This window comes from Cetorhinus maximus, chromosome 32 (genome assembly GCF_964194155.1).
Source record: "Cetorhinus maximus chromosome 32, sCetMax3.hap1.1, whole genome shotgun sequence".
Taxonomy (NCBI): Eukaryota; Metazoa; Chordata; class Chondrichthyes; order Lamniformes; family Cetorhinidae; genus Cetorhinus; species Cetorhinus maximus.
Window position 1 is genome coordinate 8495723 of NC_135910.1, and position 19690 is coordinate 8515412.

Genomic DNA, 19690 nt, shown 5'->3' on the forward strand with positions numbered 1-19690 from the left:
AAACCAGTCAGGGAGTAATTAAAAGTATCTCTACCTCAGTGCCCGATCAATAGCATTAAAGAGAAAGATTTGTATGTGGAAACAAAGATGCCACTTCCCACTAGGTATGAAATAGATTTTTGTGAAATTTATTTCCCAGTGTAAAGATAATTATGAGATCCTATTACTGTGACCCTCTTCATATTTTGACGGTAATTGGAAAACAGATGTCTCACTCATATAGGTCTAATTCAGCTCAAGGGCAACGTATATTGTTCTTTTCAATGCAAGATCTGATTGGTCACAGCTACAGCTAAATTTTCATGGCCTCCCACCACCTTCCCCATCCCTCCGAGGCCTCTGCATTCCACCCATTCTGCCCTCCTGCGCATCCTTGATTTCCATAGCTGCCTCGCCATTGGCAGCTATGTCTTCAGCTGCCAGGTCCCTAAGCTATGGAATTCCCTCCCTAAAACTCCTACCTCTTTCGTCAAGTTTTTGGTCATTTTGGCCGAATATCCCCTTAGGAAGCTCAGTGTTCAATTTCATCTGGTAATATTTTGAGTGTTTTTTAACCTAAGTTAAAGGCGTTATATAAATGCTAGTTATTATCGAAACATTCACTGCAAGGACATAGGTACATCATTCTGTCCAGCTGCACTTCTCCCCCATGTTGTTATGTTGACTATCTCTCTGATACCAGCACCCCTGACCCTAGGTTATCTTTGTGTCCTCTTACACCCAAAGTTTGGAGAAATCCTAGAGAAGGAACTTCCCGAGAGTTGTTGTTTACTCCATGTTGGTCTGTATTTGTGGTTATTACAAGGAAAAAGGCCTTGAAAAAATATTTTTTTTCCTTTGCAACCCAAGATCTAAAATTCCCATATACGGTACAATTGGTCTTGACACATTCAAGGTAAGTTCCATTTTTCTGTTTCCATTCAGTGACTCCTATAAGACCATAAGACATAGGAGCAGAAATTAGGCCATTCGGCCCATCGAGTCTGCTCCGCCATTCAATCATGGCTGATAAGTTTCTCAACCCCATTCTCCCGCCTTCTCCCTGTAACCTTTGATCCCCTTACCGATCAAGAACCTATCTATCTTGGTCTTAAATACACTCAATGACCTGGCCTCCACAGCCTTCTGTGGCAATGAGTTCCATAGACTCCTGATAGAGTCTACGTGTGGGTCAATATCAGGCAAGGACATGACCAAACTTGGTTTTAATGTTCCAACGACAAACCACCTAACAGTGCTCACAGTGTGCCTCTATACATGACAACTGCCCACTTACACCTCATGCCTCCACATGGAAGTGTTTAGCTTTGTGCTATTGCTGAGAAGCAGTGGTTCTTCATCATCTTCTCTTGTTCCTTGCGATGTTCCAATTAAGACAACCCCATTATCCATTGCATGAGTGGAGGGTGGACTCATGGCGCATCCTATCACTTCACAGTCATAGTCCTCCTGATGTCAGGCAAAGCCACTTGGGATTGAGCCTGATCATGGCAGGTTAGGGATGCCCCAACTTCACCAGGACAACATTGATCCTGTGGTAATGGGGGTCCAAAACCTAAGGCACTTGGGCATTGACCTCAACAATGTTCAATGGAAAGTTTTCAATTTGAATTTAATTTGTGGTGACGGAAGTAAGGGAGTACAGCCTCCTGCCCGACCCCCATCCCCCACACCCCCCACACCAGAAAGAATCCACAACTGTCCCCTCATCCCCTCTTTGTCAGGATTCCAAAATGTACCTGTTGAAATCTTCTTTCTTTGGAGGTCCACGCTCCAACTGAGGTGGTTCAAAACTAGACCGCTAAACACGCCTGGCTCCGCTAGACAGGCCCGGCCTCCACTCTTACACCAGCTGGGCATTCAGGAAGTCCCAGCAGGGAACTCCCTGGTCCCAGTCTTACTCTTTCCTAAGCTGGGGGTCTTGCTTGAGGTGGTTAGAGACTCCGGACCTTAATAAGGCCAATTGGAAACTCCTGGGGCAATAGCCGGAATGTGGAGCCTATGCAGGCCCCAGGCTTAACTTGTAAACTTTCTGTCACATTTGGCAGGGGTCAAGGTGGGAACACATCAGTAGGGATTTTGAATTAACCTTTTTCTCCCTATCTTGATCAATTGGCAATGTCCCAAGAAGGGGCAAAAATGAGATCGGCACTTGGGCAAATGGTCTGACACTCTTGTGTAGTGTCCCTTCGCCTAACCTAATTGCCTTTAATTTTTCACTCTTTGATGATGCAACTCCGCAACCATACTGATGCACATAAAGGCAGCCTTTATATATTGGTCACACTTTGTTCCTCCACTTTAAAGAGCCAACTTGCCTATAGGTCGCACCCATAACAAACTTAACTGCGGCATATAAATGAGTCAGTTCAGCGTGACGAGAGTTCAAGACCAGTGGAGATGTCAATCCCATCATCAGTTCACTCACTCATCTCTCTGTTTAATTAGTATGACATCCTTCAACCAAAATTCAGAAATTTAGAAAATATACTATTAAAAGGTACCGAGAACTTGCCTAACATTAGCAAGGAGACTAATACCAACCAACAAAGACCACATTCGGGATATCAATGACATAGTTCGACTTACAGGTAAGTTAAGAACAGGTAAGCTATCTACTGAATTTCTCCAAGGGTGTATTTAAGGTTTCTCCAAGGTTGTGCCAGATTTCATTTCCAAACGTATCGATAATGCTAAAGTGTGACACAGTGTTTCCGCGAGATGAGATTGAACAGATTGGTAACAGGGCTAGTAACTTATGCAGTACCCTACACTACACTTAGTCTGAGGTGTGAAAATTTCTTTCCTTTTTCAATTTGATTGCTTTATTCTGCTGTATTGCTTCAATAGATGAACGCACCATAAACTCACTTAAGCGGAAGCAGTTTAGCAACGTAATTAATGACGCCACTAAACACGTAACAAGTCTCTCTGACCATGTACTCTCAGAAAGTGAAGTTTCCATTTTGGTGTGCCTTCATCCTGAATCAAACGGAAAGAGGTGTTAGCTGAGGTTGAGCCCCTCTACTCCCAACTATCCCGCCACAAATCAGGGTCCACTGAAGATGCTGATTCCTTGAAAGTGCACCTAGCTGATCTAGTGCACGGGTATTGTGGGATCCTGAACGACCTGTCAGATTTTTATATCAACGTGAATATCTTACAGCGTTGTGAGGGCTTAAAACCAACCTGGACATACAAATCAGTAAACCTGACAAAGAGACGGGTATGGTCATCCTTAACAAGTGTGACTATATCAACAAAATGCACGCCATTCTTAATGACGGGTCCAATTTCATATCCAATGGACCTGCCGCTCTACATGACCAGACAGCCTTGCTCGAAAGTAAGCTAAAAAAACATTTGCTGGACTTGTGTACGAGCGATGAGCTACAGCGTGATATATATGACACGGTTCATCATCACGGTTCACTGCGTCTGCATATCTATGGGCTGCCCATGACACACAAAAGTGATGTCCTTTTACGCCCCATCTTATCTGTGACCGGTTCTCCACAGCATGAATTGGCCAAACGGTTGGGTGAATTGGTACAACCAGTTTTGACCAAGTTTTCCAGATACATGGTGAAGGATTCCTTCACATTTGCGAAGACCATACAGGACTTGCATATCGATAGCAACGCTGTGTCCATGTGCTCATCTGACATTGCTAACCTACTCACCAATGTTCCGCTTAAGGATGCCATAGATATTGGCACTGCAGCGCTATATCATAGTGATCCAGACCCGCCACCATTGCGTGAATCAGTATTCATTCAGCTTATGAACTCGCCAACTCACGCGGTTGAGTTTAGTTTTAATGACCCCGTGTATGCCCAAATAGATGGTGTTGCCATGATATCCTCTCTAGGCCCAACTCTCGCAAACATCTTTGTTGGGTTCTATGAGAAACGTGTCTTTGATGGAATGACACCTAACCCCCTACCCCTCGCATATTTCCAATATGTGAACGATACATTTGCTATATTTAAATCCACAGATGCATATAATAATTTCCTTACATGTCTTAATGGGCTCCATCCAGTTCTCAAATTCACCTATGAAATGGAACAGTCAAATGAGCTCCCCTTGCTTGCCAGGGGGTTCTCTACCGTGGTCGACTGCAAACCTACCTTCACTGGTCAATAAGCGCATTGGGATTCTTATAGTTCCACACGCTATAAGATTGGCCTTATCGACAACCTTATAAATAGGGCCCGAGCCATTTACTCACCATGCAAGCTTGATGCTGAAATAGGGGCATCAAAGGCATCCTGCAGGATAATGACTACCCTGATCACATCATTTCACACTGTATATCAAGCATACTCATGAATGGGCCCAACACAATCACTTTTGTCCCTGAAAAGTGCCCAGTCTACCTCAGATTACCCTGGAAGGATAAGGTATCTCAAAAATTTGAACTACAGGTGAAGCTAGTTGTTTCACGCTGCTACTGTGCAGTAGCATTCATCACTATTGATAGTATTCACCACTAACAGGATGCTGCCGTCAATCCTAAAATACATTCTGCCTATCACCCCACAAATGAATAATGTGGTACATGGATTTCAGTGCCAGTGTGATGCTAGGTGTGTAGACAAAACGACCCAAAGACTGGCGGTTCACACCAAACAGCATGTCCCTTCTGCTGTTCACAGCAGTCAAGGTACAGACCATAACCAACCAGCCCTTACTTGCAAAACTCAAAACACAGTGTCCAGCAGTGGATAACATTTGCTCAACAATCCTCAGTGTGCTAAGAATTACACTGATAACCAGTTTAAGATTGTCAATCAGGCTCACTGTGTGGCGCATTTACGTTTACTGGAAGCTACATATATTAATACGCAGACAGAAAGAACATGTACCCACATTGCATCTGTTTCAGAAAAGCAAAATAAGTGACAGCCATTTGCTGGTTCATTCCCCAGGGCAATGTCTTGACTGATCAATCAAGCTGCCTGGTTTAAATTTCAAACAATGCTTGGCAGTTAACTGTCAGTCACCATCAATTGGTGCATTCTCCATGGCCACGTCGCTACCAATCAGAGCCCACTTTCCAACCAACCAGCACTCTCTTCTCATACAGCATAAATATGTTGTTCCTCCTGACATTGGTGTTTTCTTGAGAATTGTCCTGATGAGTGCAAGACGAAAAACCTCAACAAAAAATGGCTCTTTTTTCAGCAAAAGCAAATGATTCCATAACAAACTACGGCTGTGAGTACCTGTAGCAGAGATTCCAGTCACATGGTGATTGTTTGGGGCTGAATTTTTGCTTTGGGAGATGGGAAACGAGAGCCAGCACAGCTCCTGGGTTTCAGATCTTTCCCCTCTGGGGGTGGACATAGTCACATTTTGGGATCTTGACCAATGGCATCCCCTTAATTGGCACGGAAACAAGAAACTGAGAGGACATTTCAACATGGGAGGTGCCCTCTCAGAAACTTATTTAAAAATTTAATTAAAAAACAACCAAACCACCACTGTTGGGGGGAAGGGAAAGTCTCTCAATAGGATGACCTCTGGCTGAAACCCCACCCACACAGGCAGGAAGGGGACTAGGCCCTGCCTGGAGCACTGCTCCCTCTCCCCTCCACCAACCCACCTGGGCCTGTAGCTGGGTGACCGTCTCCAGGCAGTTGAGTTTCACCCCGTCGCATTGGGAAACTGGAGGCCAACTGGAAAACCTCAGTCAGTCTCCTCTCAATGCCCTTAACAAGGCAATTATGGAGCCTAACTGGCTGTCGGCCTCATGGAGGTGGGAAACCCTGCCCATTCTGAACCCACCCCGCCCAAAATGGCTGATGCTGGTAATTGGGTTGGGAAGCACTTATCCATAATGGCAAACATTAGTGAAAGAATGCAAAATATTAGAACCATAGAACACTACAGCACAGAAAACAGGCCATTCGGCCCTTCTAGTCTGTGCCGAAATATTATTCCGCTAGCCCCATTGACTATTCTCATCAAAGAAACAATTAAAGCAAATAGGGCAATTTCTAAATGCCTCAGCAGTATTTTTGGGCCCTGTCTGCATCGATCCTGACCTCAATGGGGCCTGATAATTTTGCCATTGGTATATTTTCCATTCATGCTTCATTGCTTTGTGTTCAGACCTGAGGAAATACGTGTGTCTCATCTCTGATGACCTAAGGGGACAGTGTGGCCCAGGGGAGTTAAGCATTCCCTCCCTAGTGGCTTGGTGTGGGCTGAGGAGGGAGGTTGTGAAATTATCTGTTCATATTGGGTACCTGGGAGTCTGTGGTGATACTCTGCATCTCCTCATTATCTCGGCTGCCTTGGCTTGTGTGCTGCTGAACCCTCATCCTTTGTTACCTCTAGATTCCCATTCCAATGTCCCCTTGGCCAGCCTCCCACCTCCCACACTCCGTAAACTCGAGCTGCCCTCCTAACTCGCACCAAATCCTTTTCACCCACCACCCCTGTGCTCGCTGATCAAATTGTCTTCTGGTCAGGCGATGCCTTGAACATTTTCAGCCTTGTTTTCAAATCCCTTCCCCGCCTCACCCCCTCCCTATACCACAGTGACCTCCTCCAGCTCTGCAACCCTCCGAGATATCTGTGCTCCTCCAATTCTGGCCTCTTATGCATCTCCACTATAATCATTCCCCTACGTTTGGTCATGTGTCTTTAACTGTCTGTGCCCACTAAGCTCTGGAATTCCCTCTATAAACCTCTCTGCCTCTCTATCCCCCTTTAAGACACTTCTTAAAACCAAGCTTATGGTCACCTGTCCGAATATTTCCTTGTGGTTCGATGTCAGACTTTCATAATCATTCCTGTGAAGCACCTTGGGACATTTTATGACATTAAGGCACTATATAAATGAATGTTGTTGTCACTGGTAGTTGAGCCAGAGGCAGTCGGCAATGACACCTAACCTGAGAACTGAACGACCTGAGTGAATCCGGGCAAACAAATGTTCATAGAGATCAGGGTCGGACCTTTAAAACAGAGTTTCTCATTCATCCCCCCCACCCTCCCCTTCCGAAATTACACCAAAGCACTTATCCATAATGGCAAACATTAGTGCAAGAACGCAAAAGATCCTCATCAAAGAACTAATTAAAAGCAAATGGGGCAGTTTCTAAAAGTTCAGCAATGGCTTTTCGCACTGGGGAGGCTTGAGTATAGCAGACACAAGCATTTAAGCCCAAAACCCACCCTCCATGTCAACCGATCCTATGTTACCTGAGCTTTTCAACCAGTAAATGTACATGAGTGTAATCTGCAGCAATGTATCCATTGTTGGTGTTCATTACCGCGCAACATAGGCAAAATTAGCAGAAAAATATGAAATTCTTTGGCCCGTTATTTTAATCGGCCTTTTTTTTTAAAATCCTCAGTTAAAATAGCGAAGACATTTCACTTGAGTTCATTATTATCTGTTGGTTTACGCCACTCAGTGAAACTTATTGGCCTCTTACATACATCCATCCAGACATCCCGATTTACTGAGCATTCAGTGTGTGTCCTTAAAAAGGTAATAGGATACATTCATATTTTGTCCAGATGTTTGTCTGAGTTCACTGAAATTGCTGCATGTAACTTTAGATGCAAGAAAATTATTGCAAGGAGTTCCACATTTTGTAATGTTCGTTACACTTGAGTTTTGCTTTGGGATAATCCTCCTTATTCCTACCCCTCCTTTCCTCTCTCTCTCTCTCTCTGCTTAAACTTATCCTATTTTCACAATACTGCTTGAACACATTCCAGCCTTGGCAGCTCGATGATTTATGGCTTGTTGTGTTATTCCTGGGACGAAGGGAAGGTTCCCTGTGGATCAGGGTTGCAATTCAAGCCTGAGATTGGGAAGAGGTCAGAGACCCAGTGCAGCTCATGGTGGGAGGTGCTTCCGAACTGAAGTGGCCATTTTCTTCTCTGTGTCACCTACTCAGGTTACTTATCCTCCAGGCTGTGGGGCTGATCTGCATTCCACTGACTTCAACAGTTAAACACACCAGGAAAGCAAGCAGTGCAGCAAAGGAACAAATATCAGGGTCACTTAGCAATTCCAATCGATGGATAGATAGGTCCATCAGCAGATAAATAGATAGATAGATTGGTGAATGGTAGAGACATAATAGTTTGTTATTGGATATGAAACAGAGAACACAAACTAGGTAGGTAAATAACAACAACAATTTATATTTATATAGCACCTTTAATAGAATAAAATTGCCCAAGGAGCTCCACAGGAGCATTATAAAACAAAGTTTGACACCTTAATAAGGAAGTATTAAGTCCAATGACTTAAAACAGCAAAGACTGACTCAAAAAATAAGAGGGAGACAAGAGAAAGTTAGCTAGAAATATAAAAACAGATAGTAAGAGTTTCTACAGCTATTTAAAAAAGAAGAGTAACTAAAGTGAGCGTTGAACCTCTAGAGAGAGAATCTGGGGAATTAGTAATCGGAAATAAGGAAATGGCGGCTATGTTGAATAGATATTTTACATCTGTCTTCACTGTAGAGGATACAAACAACATCCTAGAAGTAACTGTAAATCAACAGGTGAAAGGGAGGGAGGAACTTAAAACATTTACAATCACCAGGGAAAGAGCACTGAGAAAATTATTAGAACTAAAAGCTGACAAGTCCCCAGGTCCTGATGGACTTCACCCTTGGGTCTTGAAAGACGTGGCTGCTGAGATGGATTGGTTTTAATTTTCCAAAATCCCCTAGATTCTGAAAAGGTCCCATCAGATTGGCTCAATTCAAGAGAAAGGAAGCAGGAAATTACAGGCCAGTTAGCCTAACATCTTGTCATAGGAAAAATGCTAGAACCTTAAGGAGGTTTGAGTAATTTGAGGTACCCTCTCCCTTTAAGAGAATGCAAGTGTACTAATCGTGTGACAGCACTGACGGATCACTGTACATGCAGGCAACTGGGAACTGTAAGTCTAGTTCTGGAGGTTTCTGAGTGAGCACGTATGATCTGGCGCTCGGCCCTATGTCTCAATAAATCATCACTGTTTATTCTTACATCAGTCTATCCCCATTATTAATTGCAAGCAGCAATTGATGAGAACATCGGAAGGCAGGCAGTCAGAGTTCAATTGGCCCCCAAACTCATTTACCCAAGACATTAAAAGGTTATAGCAGGGCAGTTAGAAAATCTTAATGCAATCAGGCAGCATCAACATGGTTCTGTGAAAGGGTATTTGTGTTTAACTAATTTATTAGGATTCTTTGAGGACGTAACAAGCAATGTGGATAAAGGGGAACCTGTGGATGTGGTGTACTTGGATTTCCAAAAGGCATTTGACAAGATGCCACATCAAAGGTTACTACTCAAAATAAGAGCTCATGGTGTACGGGGTAACATATTAGCATGGATAGAGGATTTGGTTAGCTAACAGGAAGCAGAGAGTAGGTATAAATGGGTCATTTTCAAGTTGGCAAGGTGTAATGAGTGGAGTGCTACTGGGATCAGTGCCAGGGTGTCAACTATTTACAATCTATATCAATGATTTGGATGAAGGGACCCAATGTATGGTTGCTAAATTTGCTGATGACACAAAGATAGGTAGGGGAGTAAGTAGTGAAGAGGACATAAGGAGTCTACAAAGGGGGTTTGGATGGGGTAAGTGAATGGGCAAAAATTGGCAGATGGCTATAATGTGGGAGGTGTGAACTTGTCCACTTTGACAGGAAGAATAGAAAAGTGGTATACTATTTAACTAGAGAGAGAGTGCAGAACTCAGTGGTACAAAGGGATCTGGGTGTCCTGGTACATGAATCACAAAAAGCTAGTATGCAGGTACAGCAAGTGATTAGGAAGGCAAATGGAGTGTTGACATTTATTGCTAGGGGAATTTTTGTAAACATTCTTTCATGGGATATGGACATTGCTGGCAAGGCCAGTATTTTTTGCCCATCCCTGGTTGCCCCTTGAACTGCGTGGCATGCTAGGCCATTTCAGAGGGTAGCTAAGAGTCAGCCACATTGTTGTGGGTCTGGAGTCAGATGTAGGCCAGACCAGGTAAGGACGGCAGATTTCCTTCCTTAAAGGGTATTAGTGAACCCAATGGGTTTCTACAACAATTGATGATACTTGTCATATTCACCATCACTGAGACTAACTTTATATTCCATACTTGTTAAAATTATAGATATAATGGAGTATAAAAGAAGGGAGATTTTGCTAAAGTTGCACAGAGTATTGGTTAGACCACATCTAGAGTACCGTGTACAGTTTTGGTCTCCTTATTTAAGAAAGGACATAATTGAATTGGAAGCAGTTCAGAGAAGGTTCATTCGACTAATTCCTGAGATGAATTGGTTGTCTTATGAGGAAAGGTTGGACAGGCAGGGCCTGTCTCCAGTGGCGCTTACAAGAATGGGAGGTGATCTTATTGAAACATATAAGATCCTGAGGGGACTTGACAGGGTGGACGCTGAAAGGATGTTTCCTCTTGTAGATGAGACTAGAACTAGGGGGCAGAGCTTAAAAGTAAGGGGTCTCCCTTTAAGATAGAGATGAGGAGAATGTTTTGCTCTCAGAGGGTTGTGAGTCTGTGGGATTCTCTTCCCCAGGGAGCAGTGGAGGCTGGGTTATTGAATATGTTTAAGGCTGAGTTGGATAAATTCTTAACTGACCAAGGAATCAAAACAATAGCTGTCACAGGGGGTAGACAGGGAAGTAGAGGCCATTAATATCAGCCATGATCTTATCAAATGGCAGAACAGATTCGAGGGGCCAAATGCCGATTCCTGTTCCTAATTCATATGTTCATTTGTTTGTGTGACCAAAAGCTTAGTCAAAGAGGTAGGTTTTAAGGAGTACCTGAAAGCAGAAAGGTGAGGTAGAGAGGTGGAGAGGTTTAGGGAGGGAATTCCAGAGCTTGGGGCCTAGGCAGCTGAAGGCCTGGTTGGAGCTGGAGGAGATTACTGGAGGAGAGGTAGGAAGGGATGAGGCCATGGAGGGATTTGAAAACAAGGATGAGATTTTCAAAATCATGGATAATGAGTAGATCTTTACAAATAAATAATAAATAATGCATAGATAGATGTAAATATATGGACAATTGATAGATAAATAGTTAGTTGGATAGATGGATGGATAGTGTAGACCAGTTCTGGTGTTTTGACCCCACTCAACATCAATGAACTAACTCAGAACAAACGAGATGAAACCTGGGAACCCTCCAGCCTATAAAGCCCAGGGAATATTACGGAATCAGAGAATCTTACATCACATAAGGGGCTCGCTTGCTTCGTCAGGCTGTGCTGGCTCTTTGAAAGAGCTATTCACTTTGTCCCATTTGGTTGCTTTTTCCCCACAGCCCTGCATCAAAAAAGAAGTATTTTGAATGTGGAGTTTACCAGCAGGAGGCCCGCAAAACATTTGTGGTCAGTTTTGTATCTTTATTGCAATGGGGTATCCTTAAATACACAATTTCTAGTTATCCTTTCACCAAAGAGTTGAACAGAATCAAAACTTCTTACACTGGAAAAAAGCTACATAAAGCTGTCTATGCGTAAAAACAGTCCAAGGAATAAAAATACAAATTTTATCAAGCGTCTGGCTTTGTGACGAGTTTATAGTCACAGAATATGTAAGTCTAGTTGGGAACTGTGTTACCTCCTGAGTTGAAAAGGTAAGTTTACATCTGATGGGCTCAATATTATTTGAGGAATAAACACTCGATTTCCTTGAAATCTGCCTGTTACAATTTCAGTATCATTGAAGAAAATAGCTTCCTAATGACCAATCTTATTGCATTTCAAAGTCCCTGTTTAGGTTTCAAGTTTCATAGCAACATTATAACTCTCCTTCCTTGAGTCTAAGTTTGAGCGGTGTATGCCCATTGGAGTTAGTCCATGTAGAAACTCTGGCGGGTATAGACTGTTATGATCGTCCTCATCTATAGAATCAATGTTGATATATTCTTTTAATTCAGAAGACAGCTTTTTAAAACTTTTTCATTTAAATCTGTGAATCTTCATTTTTTTTGCACAAAGAATAATAATTGGCATCAATTAATAGTGCCTGCCATTTTGGCACTCTTTAACCAATTTCATTGCCTCATCCCTTTCCTCCCATGCCATCCCCATCCCATCCCATTCCAGTCAATCCTTCCCATGCCATTCCCTCCCATGCCAACCCCATCCCGCTCTTGCCATCCCATCCTTCTCATCAATCCCATCCCATCCCATCCCAGCCCTCATGAAAACAATCTCTCCAACCAGGATAACTCTGCTGCTGTGCTTCCCCCCCCTTGGCTGCCCACCAACACCCCTCCACCCGACCCCGCCAACCATTATCAGCTGTATGCGCACCACGCACCCAAGTCCTGCATGCACCCCATATGCCTCTTCATAGATCAGGCACTGCCTACTAAATAAACCTAATAACAGACGCGCCCATTGAACTGACCAATCAAAAGCCACCTGGACAGATGAAAACCGAGTATTATAATGATAGATTATGCTAAAGTTCCACTGATTGGGCTCTGAGGAATAGGCCATTTATACCATCAAGCCTGTGTTCCACCATTCAGTCAGATCACAATGATTTTTAACTCAACTCCATCTACCCACTTTCGCTCCATATCACTTGTTTCTCTTTTCCAAGAGAACTCAGGTTTGGAAATTTCAATTGAACCAGTATCCGCTGTATCTAGAGGGAAGAATTCCAGATTTCCATTACCATTTCGTGTAAAAAAAGTTGCTTCCTGATTTCATTCTAAAATTACCTGCCTCTAATTTTCAGGACTCCCCCACCAGAGGGGAGGGCAGATAATATTGAATCCTTATTTATAATTTTAAAGACCTCAGGGGATCGCAGGGGCTCTGACCCGAATTTTTAATTCCTCTCTGGCCACGGGGGAGGTGCCAGAGGACTGGAGAACAGCTAATGTGGTTCCGCTATTTAAGAAGGGTTGTGGAGATAAGCCAGGGAACTACAGGCCAGTGAGTCTCACGTCAGTGGTAGGGAAACTATTGGAGAAAATTCTGAAGAAGAGAATCTATCTCCACTTGGAGAGGCAAGGTTTGATCAGGGATAGTCAGCATGGCTTTGTCAGAGGGAGGTCATGCCTAACAAATTTGATTGAATTTTTTGAGGAGGTGACCAGGTGTGTAGATGAGGGTAGTGCAGTTGATGTAGTTTATATGGATTTCAGCAAAGCCTTTGACAAGGTCCCACATGTGAGACTTTTAAAGAAGGCAAAGGCACATGGGATACAGGGTAATTTGATAAGGTGGATTCAAAATTGACTTAGTTGTAGGAGGCAGAGAGTGATGACAGAAGGATGCTTTAGTGACTGGAAGCCAGTGTCCAGTGGCGTACCACAGGGATCTGTGCTGGGTCCCCTATTATTTGTCATTTATGTAAACGACATAGATGACTATGTGGGGGGTAGGATTAGTAAGTTTGCGGATGACACAAAGATTGGCTGGGTGGTTAACAGTGAGGTTGGGCTACAGGAAGATATAGATGGGATGGTCAAACAGGCAGATAAGTGGCAGATGGAATTTAACCCTGAAAAGTGTGAGGTGATACACTTTGGAAGGAGTAATTTGACAAGGAAGTATTTAATGAACGGCACTAGGAAGTTCTGAGGAATAAAGGGATCTTGGCATGTGTGTCCATAGATCTCTGAAGGCAGAGGGGCATGTTAGTGGGGTGGTGAAAAAGGCATATGGGACACTTGCCTTTATCAATCGAGGCATAGATTACAAAAGAAGAGAGGTCATGTTGGAATTGTATAGAACCTTGGTGAGGCCACAGCTGGAGTACTGTGTGCAGTTCTGGTCGCCACATTATAGGAAGGATGTGATTACACTGGAGGGGGTGTGGAGGAGATTCACCAGGATGTTGCCTGGGATGAAACATTTAAGTTATGAAGAGAGGTTGGATAGACTTGGGTTGTTTTTGTTGGAGCAGAGAAGACTGAGGGGCGACCTGATCGAGGTGTACAAGATTATGAGGGGCATGGACAGGGTGGATAGGGAGCAGCTGTTCCCCTTAGTTGAAAGGTCGGTCACAAGGGGGCTTAAGTTCAAGGTGAGGGGCAGGAGGTTTAGGGGGGATGTGAGGAAAAACTTTTTTTACCCAGAGGGTGGTGACGGTTTGGAGTGCACTGCCTGGGAGGGTGGTGGAGGCGGGTTGCCTCACGTCCTTTAAAAAGTACCTGGACGAGCACTTGGCACGTCATAACATTCAAGGCTATGGGCTAAGTACTGGTAAATGGGATTAGGCAGGTGTTTCTCACGTGTCGGTGCAGACTCGATGGGCCGAAGGGCCTCTTCTGCACTGTGATTCTGTGATTCTGTGAATTAACTAATTCCTCTAGCTTCTAAATTCAACCTGCCCTCATAATTTAACCCTTTAACCCCTTGTGCCATTAAGTATATTTGAAAAGCAATCATCCTTTTGAGGGTCAGAGCCTGCGCGTTGTCATGTATCAGTATCTCAAAGATGCTATGGCCGTTCAATATCACGCGCCTCGTGGGTGGGATTGTGCGAATTCACGGGGCCCTGTATCACTGAGTGTGCGCCTGTGTGGCGGGTTATGCCAACAACAACTTAAATCTTACCCATGGCAGCAGGTTGTTGGTCACCGGTTACTGTTCCTGTGCGTTTCTGTATGTTGGCTCCGTGCAGAATGAATAACTCAAAGAAATGCAGTATACCCCCACAACACCAGCTCTGGGAGTCATTCCCCATGATCCAGCTAAATCCGTTGCCTGTCAGGTCACCTTGTCAATCATTCAAAACAGATCTAATCCTAACACGATTCAACCCGAATAACTGAGACAAGGCTCAAAGTGGACAAGGCCTTTGCCATTGTTCAGATGGAACCCCCGCGAGATGAGTTTCTGTACCTCAGTCCTTAAGGCTGTGAATGGTGCTACGATTATTGAGAAACCGAGAGGGACGGAGAGAGAGGGAAAGAGAGAAAGAAAGAAAGAGAATGTAAAGGGGAAAAAAAGAGAGAATGTGAGAAAGAAAGGAAGAAGTACAGATTTATAAAATACCTTTCCAAACCTCAGGGTGTTCCAAAATGCTTTAGTACTTTTTAAAGTGAAGGCTTCGGTTCAGACCACCAACTCTGAAAAGAGTTTAATTTGTTCTGACCTATAGCATACATGCTAATTACACATAGGCTGGAGTTATTTTCTTACTGTTGATGGATTGGTCATTACATTTTGTTCACTCTCCTAACCTGACTGCTGGGTGTAAACAAAGCTAGTGCCCCATAGACACATGAGGCTAGCATCAAAAGATATTTCTCTTTTAAAAAATCTTGCATTTGTATAGTGCCTTTCATGACCACAGGATATTCCAAAGTCTTTTCCAGACAGCGAAGTACTTTTTGAAGTGTAGTCACTCTTGCAATGTAGGAAACATGGCGGTCAATTTGTGCACAGCAAGCTCCCACCAACAGCAATGTGATGAGGACCGAATGATCTGTTTTAGTGATGTTAAGCGCGGGATAAATATTGGCCAGGACATCAGGGAAAACTGCCTTGCTCCTCTTCGGAATAGTATCATGGGATGAGAAGGCAGACAGGGCTTCGACTTAACATCTCACCTGAAAGACAGCACCTCTGACAGTGCAACGTTCCCCCAGTGCTGTCCTGAAGTGTCAGCTTTGATTTCTGAGTTCAAGCCTCTGAAATGCAACTTCAGTCCACAACCTTCTGACTCAGACACCGAGAGTGCTACCCAGAGAGCGGAATAGTAAGAGGAGCTAGGGGATTGCCAACAGAGCGAATCAAAGGCTGGGGGCAATTATACTTGTGGCAGAACAGTTAAAAGAAAGAGGCAGTTAGCAGAGACCGCTGCATTAATGGCTTTGAGATGAGGAAATCCATCAGCTTCTCACAACTGGAACTGGAGCTGAGAATAATGTGGGAGAAGGTGGTTTGAGTTGTTGGGTTAATAGAACAAGGGGGCTATAAGTAAGTCAAGGATGAAGCCAAACATCTGCCAACTTCCATTTGGAAATAATCAGTCACAATGGAGCCAACCGCTTAATGGTTTGACGCCAATGTATTTTCCAATGGGTGGAGTGTGTTTTTACAGGGCTTAAAGCTGAGAGCTTAATCACCATTTTGGCCTTACACAAGACTAGTTGTTCATATAAGCCAACTGCTTGAAAGTAGAACAGTGTCAGAGGGGGACTGTGCAAAGCTGTTAATGCTGCCTGTCAGATTCTCAGTAAGGAGCCATGTAACCAAAGCATTACCTCATGCCAAAAACAAAGATAATTAAAAATGGTGAACTGTGTCCATCACACACAGTGCAGAGAATGACCTCTCTAGCCTTCAGTCTGCACTCTTTGACCTGTAATTCTGAGACACTAGGGGGTAGATTTTCCTCTACTGTGTTCCCTTTAATTTGTTTCCAAATTCCTCCATGGCCTTAACCCTCCCTATCCCTGTAATCTCCTCCAACCCCACAATCCTCTGAGATATCTGCGCTCCTCTAATACATGGCTTCATGAGCATCCCAATTTTAATCTCTCCATCGCTGGGGACCATGTCTTCCACTCCGCCTCTCTATCCCACTTTCCACCTTTAAGAAACACCTTAAAATCCACCTCTTTGAGTAATAAAAAGGTCATTTGACCTAATTTCTCCTTACGTCGCTCACTGTCATATTTCGTTTTATAACGCTCCAGTGAAGTGCCTTGGGACATTTCATTACATTAAAGGCACTATATAAATATAAGCTGTCGTTGTTGTTACGATCCCAACTGAACTGGGCTGAGGCAACTGCCATAGAAAGGGCAACATTGGGCAGTGAGGCCTACTGCCTCCTCACTGCCTGGGCCCGAATTTCCCTTCCCTTCCCCCCACCACCACCACCCACCCCCAACTGGGACCACTGTTTTCCCCAGCCACTGAATGCAATTGTTGACAAGGAAAGACCAAGGCTCCTTGTCCCATCTTCCCCTTTCCCATATGGGGCAGTGGTAAGAATGGATCCAAATCCAGGCCCTCCCCCTGACTTCCAACTCTCTGCTATCTCCTGGAGGCCTCAGGCTGGGCAAAGGCCTTCAGTTGATGGCTTGGGCTGAGCCCTCTTGGACCCACTGACCCCTTTAAAGTCTCCGAGGCTCTCCTGCTGCAGCAACACCTGATTCATCTTTGGGTTTTCTGGCCGGATCCTACAGGCAGGCCGGAATCACCAGAAAGGCCCATCATTATATACTTAAAGAGCCAGAAACTAGACTGGAGTCCAGGCGGGGTCAGCATAAAAGAAATAGCCTGAATTTATGTCATGCCTTTCACAACCACAGGATGTCTCCAAGTGTGGTCGTTGTAATAAAGGAAAAAAAGGCAGTCCATTAGAGCACAGCAAGATCCCACAAACAGCAACATGACAGTGACCCGATAATCTGTTTTTTTAAGTCACTTTGATTGAGGGGTAAATGTTGGCCAGGACACTGTTCCAAATAGTGCCATGAGATCATTTACATCCGCCTGACGAGGCAGACGGGCCTTGGTTTTACAATTAATGAGGAGGACCACATCTCTTGCAGTGCAGCAGTCCCTCAGTCGTGCACTAGGATATCGGCCTGGATTTGGTGTTCAAGTCCCTGAAATGGGGGGAAGGGGGTGGTGGCGAGATGGTGAGGTGGGGTGGGGTGGGGGGAGGCTGGTGGTGCAGTTATAGGCCTCAGTCTGACCACGGCTGACTCCTGGTCCCCACTTGTGTCCCCTGAGCAGTGAAACACATCTGTTCTGACCTCTACTGACCAGGCACCAGGTCTCACTATATATGGTCATCTATCCCCCCAAATCATTTATGCATGTGATGAGCAGCAGTGGTCCTAGGACACCACTTCCCTCTTTCTATTAGTCTGAGAAATTTCCCTTCACTCCTCCCATCACTTTTCTATTTTGTAGTCATATTTACATCTACTACCTAGGCCCAACCCCAGATACTCTGTCCTTTGTTAAATGTCTTTGATATGGAACCTTACTTAAGACCATCTAATAGTTTGTGTAACCCACACCCACTGCATTGCCATTTTCTTACTCTTCCTGTTACTTTTTCAAATAATTCAGTAAGGTTGGTTGAGCGTGACTTTCCTTTCAAGAGCCCAGCTTGACTATTTTTATTCTATTTTATTTTATTCTGGATTTTCATACCTCGGTCCACGTCAGAGCAGAAGTGGGAGGGATTTAAAAATGGTGGGTGGGACAAGATTCTGGGATTCCTGCCCCATTCACGCTGCTGGCTATTTTTAATGGCATGGAGTAAGAGTCCAGGCAGCAAACATGCATGTAGCAATCCTGCTCTTGTCCACAACAATGCAGGGTTGGCCATCTTAGAACACCACCCCCTGAACCACTTTCCCCCCCACCCATGGCCCTCCCCATTATTTCCATGGAGTCAGGCTTACTTTGGTAGGTGACATGGTTAATGACACCTCAGAGGAGTCGTGAACCACGTGCGACCCCTAGTCTAGAGTTGGGAACCTTTTGACAGATAAATTCAAAACATATTGACCGCTTCGCATGTCATTATATAATGGTGTAAAAATAAGTTAAATATGTTTTTTTATACAGTGATTAATGATAGGGCTTTGTTTAGAAAAGGTGAATTGACCATTAAATTGACTAGCATTGTGAAACTGTGCAGATGCATTAGAGTGCTTTATCCAGTTGATAAAGTGCACTTCTGCATTCAAAAGTATTGAGATTCAGATTTTAATGTGTCATTTGAGTCTTGTGATATAATCTTTTATTTGATTGACAGTGAAGCCACCTGTTGAAGCAATGGAATAGCTGGCCACCTGCTTCATGACTTTAAAGTTATTAAATACAACTCTGGAGGCTTTGTTGATACAGCTATGCAATGGATTCCCATTATGAATGCTTGGCAGAGTTTCAAGCCCCACTAGTAGGTTCTGGTGCTGGTGCAGCTGTCAACAGGACAGTGAGATTTGTTATGATTGACAGTTTTATGAGCAGTTAATAGGATTATGTTTCTTTGAAGAGATTTTTGGATGGCTATCTGTTGAATTACATTTTTATTAATAAGAGGTGATCTTATTGAAACATATAAGACTGAGGTGAGGTTGACAGAGTAGATACTGAGAGAAAGTTTCCTTTCTTAAACATGCTCCCCGAAGAGCCTCACACTTTCCCACTGGTCCTACGCCTTCCACGCCACAGACCTGCCTCCATCACACCCCTCCCTGCTGGTCGTGCCTCCCGTGCCCAGCTTTGGCACAGCTTGTGCTACCGGCACCCGATATGTAGCAGTGACAGTTTAAAAGGAAGATGAAAGCAGCATCTGCTGACCTCAAAGTCATGGAAGAAGTGAAGCTCGCCAGGTGCACGCCACTTACGTACAGTCAGAAAACTGCATGTTCTAATTACCCACTGGTGGGGAACTTAATTTAGAGGTGGGGGAACGTGACTCGGCGAGTTGGCCTTTTAGTGTGCATTCATGAGATGCTAATGAATGCAAAATGGGGTTCCCGACATTGCTCAATGGGAAAATTGACCCACCTTGAAAGTCGGGAGAAGAAAATTCCGAATTATTTTCTCGCCATTGGGAAACTGATTTTTTGACTCAAGCCAAATGAATTGCCCCCCACCTGCCACGATTCCCGCTGCTAGTGGGAGTGGAAGATACCACCCTAAGTCTCTACTTCTTTGTATATGTATTGTGTGTGTTCGCAAGCCTGCAT